Source organism: Vicia villosa, linkage group LG3 (genome assembly GCF_029867415.1).
Source record: "Vicia villosa cultivar HV-30 ecotype Madison, WI linkage group LG3, Vvil1.0, whole genome shotgun sequence".
NCBI lineage: Eukaryota > Viridiplantae > Streptophyta > Magnoliopsida > Fabales > Fabaceae > Vicia > Vicia villosa.
In genome coordinates this window covers 176,915,351-176,921,835 of record NC_081182.1, presented here as the reverse complement: position 1 = coordinate 176,921,835, position 6,485 = coordinate 176,915,351, and the positions used below count along the sequence as shown (strand labels likewise).

The 6,485-nt window shown below is 37.3% G+C and overlaps 1 non-coding gene across 1 annotated transcript; it reads left to right on the top strand.

The window, feature by feature from the left end:
* The first annotated feature begins 2,375 nt into the window (after positions 1-2,375).
* LOC131593783 (small nucleolar RNA R71) lies at positions 2,376-2,482 on the top strand. The gene has a single exon (XR_009281164.1). It is a non-coding gene; the product is annotated as a small nucleolar RNA R71 (small nucleolar RNA).
* Positions 2,483-6,485: the final 4,003 nt, after the last annotated feature.

Here is a 6,485-nt window from a genome sequence, read left to right as displayed (position 1 = left end):
AATGTTTTGCTAAGCGTTCGAGCATTTGGTCAATAAAGGGAAGAGGGAAATGGTCTTTCCTTGTGGCTTTGTTTAACTTACGATGGTCAATAGACTCGCCTGACTTATTTATGGTAACTGTTATGCCTCCCTTCTTTGGTACACAATGGACCGAACTTTCCTACTGACTATCAGAGATTGGATATATAATTTCAGCATTCAGAAGTTTGGTAACTTCATCTTTAACTACTGTGCTCAGGATAGGGTTAATCCTTCTTTGATGCTCCCTAGAGGTTTTGCAATCTTCTTCCAACATGATGCGATGCATACTTATGGAAGGGCTTATTCCTTTGAGATCAGCATTGTTATATCCTAACGCAGATGGATACTTCCTTAACACTTGTAATAGCTTCTCGGTCTCTGTGGTTCCTAGCTCTGCGTTGACTATTACTGGTCTTTTAAGCTCATCGTCTAGATATTCATACCTAAGAGTCTTGGGTAATGGTTTAAGGTCCAAGGTTGGTTTCTTAGGGCAAGGCATAGGGTTGAGTGTTAATGCTAAGCATTCGCTTAAACTATCGTCTCGATATTCCGAACGCCAATTGTCATCTTCGAAAATCAGGGGCATCGGAATCTTTATAACTTCAGAGTAAGATCCTTTTGATAATCCTATCTCTCTTATACATTCATCAATAATATCCACCAGATAAACTGTATCTTCTATAGCTGGGGCTTGAAGGAATTATGTTAAAATAAACTCGACCTTCTCCTCACCTACTTCGAATGTCAACTTGCCTTTCTTTACGTCTATAATAGCTCCAGCGGTAGCTAGAAAAGGTCTTCCTAAGATTATAGGAGTATTGACGTCTTCTTTTATGTCCATAATTATGAAATCTGTAGGGATGTAGAATTGTCCAATACGGACGGGTACATTTTCAAGAACACCTATAGGATACTTGACAGGTCGGTCTGCAAGTTGTACTGACATCTTGGTTGGTCTTAGATCTCCCATGTTTAGTTTCTCGCAAATGGAAAAAGGCATTAGGCTAATACTAGCTCCTAAGTCGCACAAAGCTTTGTCTATGACAAATTTTCCTATATTGCAAGGTATGGAGAAATTTCCTGGGTCTTTCAGCTTAGGTGGCATTTTATTTTGAATTATGGCACTACATTCAGCAGTGAGTGTTACGGTCTCATTGTCCTCTAATTTCTTCTTATTTGATAGGATTTCTTTTAAAAACTTAGCATATGAGGGAATTTGGGTAATAGCTTCTGTAAACGGAATTGTGATGTTTAACTGTTTAAGAAGTTCGACAAATTTCTTAAATTGCCCTATGTTTTTAGATTTCTCGAGTCTTTGAGGGTACGGGATAGGTGGTTTATAAGGTGGTGGAGGTATGTATGGCGCTTCTTTTTCCTCTGTCTCGCCTTCCTTGTCCTCTTTCGGATCACTTGGTTTATCCTTGGGTCTACTTTCCTCCTCAGTTGTCTTCCTAGGGTTTTGGAACATAGCATGGTTTTTAAGCCTAGGGTCAGTCAGTTCGTCCATCTCTCTACCACTTCGCAGAATAATAGCATGAGCATGTCTTTTTGGGTTTGGTTGTGGCTGTCCTGGAAATGTCCCAGCAGGTGGGGCAGTAGGTGCTTGTTGCTGTGCCACTTAAGAGATTTGTGTCTCGAGCATCTTGTTGTGAGTGGCCAACGCGTTTACTTTAGTCGCTAACTGTTTGATTTGCTCATTAGTGTGCACGTTCTCGTTTATGAAATCCTTATTAGTCTGAGTTTGAGTGGCTATGAAATTTTCCATCATTATATTTAAGTTAGACTTTCTAGGGATGTTAGGAGCAGCGAATGGTGCCTTTTGATATCCAGGTGGTACACTGGGTGCTTGACCAGGTGCATACAAAGCATTATTGTTCTTATACGAGAAGTTAGGGTGATTCTTCCATCATGGGTTATATGTGTTTGAGTAAGGGTTTCCTTGAGCATAGTTTACCGGTTCAGGGGAAACTCCTGCCAAAAGATGGCACTCAGGGGCAGCATGTCCAGACATCCCGTATATTTCGCAATTCGGGGAAACAGAAGCCACGAAGGCTACAGGTGCTACAGTGAGGTTTTCAATCTTCAGAGTTAGGGCATCGACTTTGGTGTTAACGTAGTCGAGGCTACTTATCACGTACATCCCACTCTTCTTTGAAGATTTCTCTACGTAAGTTTTCTCTGATTGAGCTCTCTCGCTTCCCCATTGATAATGGTTTTGAGCCATACTTTCGATAAGTGCGTAGGCATCGGCATATTCTTTATCCATCAGTGCGCCACTTGCGGCGGCGTCAATTGTAAGTCTCGTATTCTAGAGGAGACCATTGTAGAAGGTATGGATAATTAACCATTGTTCTAAACCATAATGTGGACAAAGTCTAAGCATGTCCTTGTATCTCTCCCACGCTTCAAATAAAGACTCGTTGTCTTTTTGTCTAAACTCACTGATCTGGGCTCTTAGCATGGCGGTCTTACTAGGTGGAAAATAACGTGGCAGGAAGACTTTCTTAAGTTCATTCCAGGTCGTGACAGAATTGGCGGGTAAAGACTGGAGCAAAGCTCTAGCTCTATCCCTCAGTGAAAAAGGAAAAAGGCGCAGTCAGATAGCTTCCGCACTGACATTATCCGCCTTTACAGTGTCTGCGTATTGCAAGAACACTGACAAATGAAGATTGGGATCTTCCGTCGCATTTCTAGAAAATTGGTTTTGTTGTACCGCTGACAACAACGATGGTTTTAGCTCGAAATTGTTTGCCTCAATAGCAGGAGTGGCAATGATGTTGCGTGGTTCAGCTTGTGAAGGAATAGCGTAAGAATTTAGAGGATGCGGTTATTCTCCCATGGTTGATTCTTCAACTGGTTCAGAAGTAGGAGTAGGAAAAAGAGTGTGAGTACATCGTAATCGACGTGACAAGGTGATAGAACGCTCCGGTTCGGGAATTGGCAGCACTAAGTCTTCCCTTCGAGAGCGAGTACTTGGCATGCACAAAGGGATTAGAATAATTGAGTTGCCTTAGTCTCTACAACGTACCAGTTAATTATGATTATCGACTAAATTAGTCGTCGGCAACGGCGCCAAAAACTTGATCGCAACAATGGGGTATGTCTGTGATTATGACTGCAAGTGCACAGTCTATCGCGTAGTTTTAAAAGATATCGAACCCACAGGGACTAAGAATCGACCTAGTGTAGTTAATCGTTACTACGTAAATCTAAGGCTAATATCTGATTTGATTATTGATCAGACGGAAAAATAAATGGGATATATTTTAATTAAATAAGCGGGAATATAATCGGTATGTAATGGTCGGACGTCGAGGATCTAGTAAACAATCAACGCGAATCGTAATTTAAAATATTCTTTCTGTAGAAATCACATGTTTAAAAACCTTCCTCTCATACTCTCGTGTTTATTGATTATGATCTCATTATTAAACCTAAGTGAGTGCTCTCGCTGTATCAAATAAAGTTTAAAGATGATTTTTGAAAACCGATGAAATCTAATTAACCTTAAAGCGCTCTCGCTGTATTTAAAGTTAATGTTTAATTTCTACTGTCCAGTTAAAATCTTAAACTCTCGTTTTTATTGATCCTAACTTCTATTGTTTTTAACTCTCGTTACAAAACAGTTAAATTAAGCATTAGAAATTAATACCAGATAAATAAATTTCATTAATAAAAATACGTCGATAGTATTACTCGATTCCCTCGGTTATGTGACCTTACATACCGATAAAAAGTACTTAGTCGGACATTATTTTAATAGAAGGTACAGAATATGCATAGCATATAAATAATGTTCCGGGCATAATTCTATAAACTAACATAAACAGAAAATAATAATTAAAGCTAATAAATGAACCTGAATTTAATATAGCAAGACTGAATATTGAAACAGTGTAGCACTGAATCTTGAATCCGGTACTGGAATTAAGTTCCGAAAATAAATCTGATGCTAAAACTAAAACTAAATCTGAAGCTAACAAAGAAAACTAAATCGCAGTAGAATTTCTGGTGTGGAAATCTATTGCAGGAAGTGGGTAGGAAACAGGTAGCAGAACTTGAAAATAGCAGAAGAATTAAAGTGACGGCAGTAGGTTAAAATTCGTAACCCTCTTAAAAATTCTTGAAGGGTATTTATAGAGTAGGTGCAGACTCTTGATGTGGAGTTTGTTTCGTCTATGTTGCTGTTCTTTCGGAGGTGAAAATGGCGGAGACTGAAAATCGCGTCTCTTCTGGGCCTGGGTGTGTGACTAACGTCACACACTATAGTTTAGGGGAGTGCCGAACGGCAGAGAGGGGGAGGTGTCGACCGGCAGGCTCTTCCATATGCCCTCCGTCACGTGCCCACTCAATCTTGCGCAGTGGGCCTCCTTTGTGTTCTGGGCCTTTTTCTTCTTCCTATTCACACCTCCCCATTTAATTGGAATTTTAAGCAATTCTTCTCTATTTTAAGTCCTTTTTCCAACTATTTCTTTTGTGAGCTCCGATTAAATAAATTCCTGAAAACAAATAGATATACCGGCATAATTCAAAATAAAATAATAAAATCGAAATAAAATAGAATAATAATGCATGTAAATTAAGCTAAATATACGATACGTTTTCGCGTTATCAAGCTACTTATCGATCCCCTCGAATCAAATCCTTCCCTCAAACTCTTCACTCCAGGCGTCAAAAAAGACAGTTTATTCAAACCAGTTTCATCTTTCTCATCTTTAGGTGCTGCCAATTGAACAGAAGAATAACTCGAAAATGGCATAAAAGCACTTCTTCCATTTCTATGATTGTTAACACAATTTAAATATGTGGTTAATTACATTTTGTCTATAGTAAATGAATATTTGAAGGTATCACAACTCAGTAATCATCTACTTATCACAAGTAACCATGATTTTGAACATCATTAGCCAAAATTTTAATTTTGCTTAATGAATATCATGTATATTTAACCACTTATATATCATATATATTTGAGCACGATATGAATGGTTAAATAATGGACATAATCATATAAGTATGATTGAACACGTAAAAATTGTGGTTTATGACGTCCAAAATATGGGTTAAATATTAGTTGTGCTCAGTAGATGATTAATGGAGCACTAAAATCTACTTACCTGAATTGTATGGTACATGTAAGGCATCTTTGAATTGAGTTCATAATTTCAAACTCATGAATATGTAAATTTTCCTCCAGTAAGTAAATCATGAAACCTAAAAAGAACTAAAGTCAGTGATAAAATAGTCTGAAAACTTCTGCAAAGAGCTCTTACAATTCAATTTCCCTTACCTATTAAAGTCGTATTCCACTCATTAGAAATTTTTGAGGTGAACTTCATTTGGATCATTATAATCAATCACTATAGAACAGTATTAGTCATAAATTCTTAAAATCAAAGACAACCCAAAAATTGAATTCAAAATCAACAATTGTAGCACAATAAAAAAATTTAAAAAAAAAAAAAAGAGTAGAAAGACAAGCTACTGCATCCCTTCCGTTGGAACTGCCTCAGATGCTGACAACAAACACAAACTCCACCAGAAACATTCGTGAACCCGTTCACTCCTTCGCCTTCAATTGCTGCCAACTACATATCGACATAAAACACCAATTACATAACACTCTCGTCGAAGACTAATATAACATAACAGAACTAATATTTAAGGATTAAATGGCGATGATCATGGTCAATGTCCAAAGAATAAAACAACTTCTGCAAAAGTTTTCAGCCAAAAACTAATATTAACAGTCCCACAAGTGAGGTATCCCGAGACTGCGCCAAATAATAATACATGTTTCAAATAAACAAACAATAAATTGCTGAATAACAAATTCACAATAACTTTAATATAAGTTGAACGCTAACCCCTGTGATGCAGCCAAGGTTAACAACTCCCCAAGCTTTTCCCACTGATGGATACAATGAAAGCTGGTAATTTATGATAACAAAACCTAAATGGTTTAGAAGCAGACAGTCATTAAGAAACATACCTATTACAATAATGAAGCAACAAACCTTAAGTATGTTTTTGGTATTGCCATAAAATTACCAATGCCATATGTGGTAAAGTTCTAATAGTCCAACCATCGGGGATGAAAACCCAAAATGAGAAAACCTAGTTACAGGTAAAAGAAGACAAGAATAAATGCATGTATAAATTAATTTATATCAGAGAGTCAGTTCCAGGTAAGTGTATTGAATTGAATTTCAAGCACTTATGATTTTCCACATCCTTCAGCACTACTAAAATTCATAAATCCCAAGCCTATAGACCTTCCACTATAAATTGAAATCTCCCTATAATCAATGGTGAAATTTTATCATTGAAGAAACTTTGTATAGAAAATTCAGCAGCAGACTCTTTAAAACTCTCGTGTTAACACTCACTTTATTATTTCGTGAAATCCAACTAAAATATAATGGACTGGGTTCAATAATAGGGCTCACATGAGATTTCCCTAA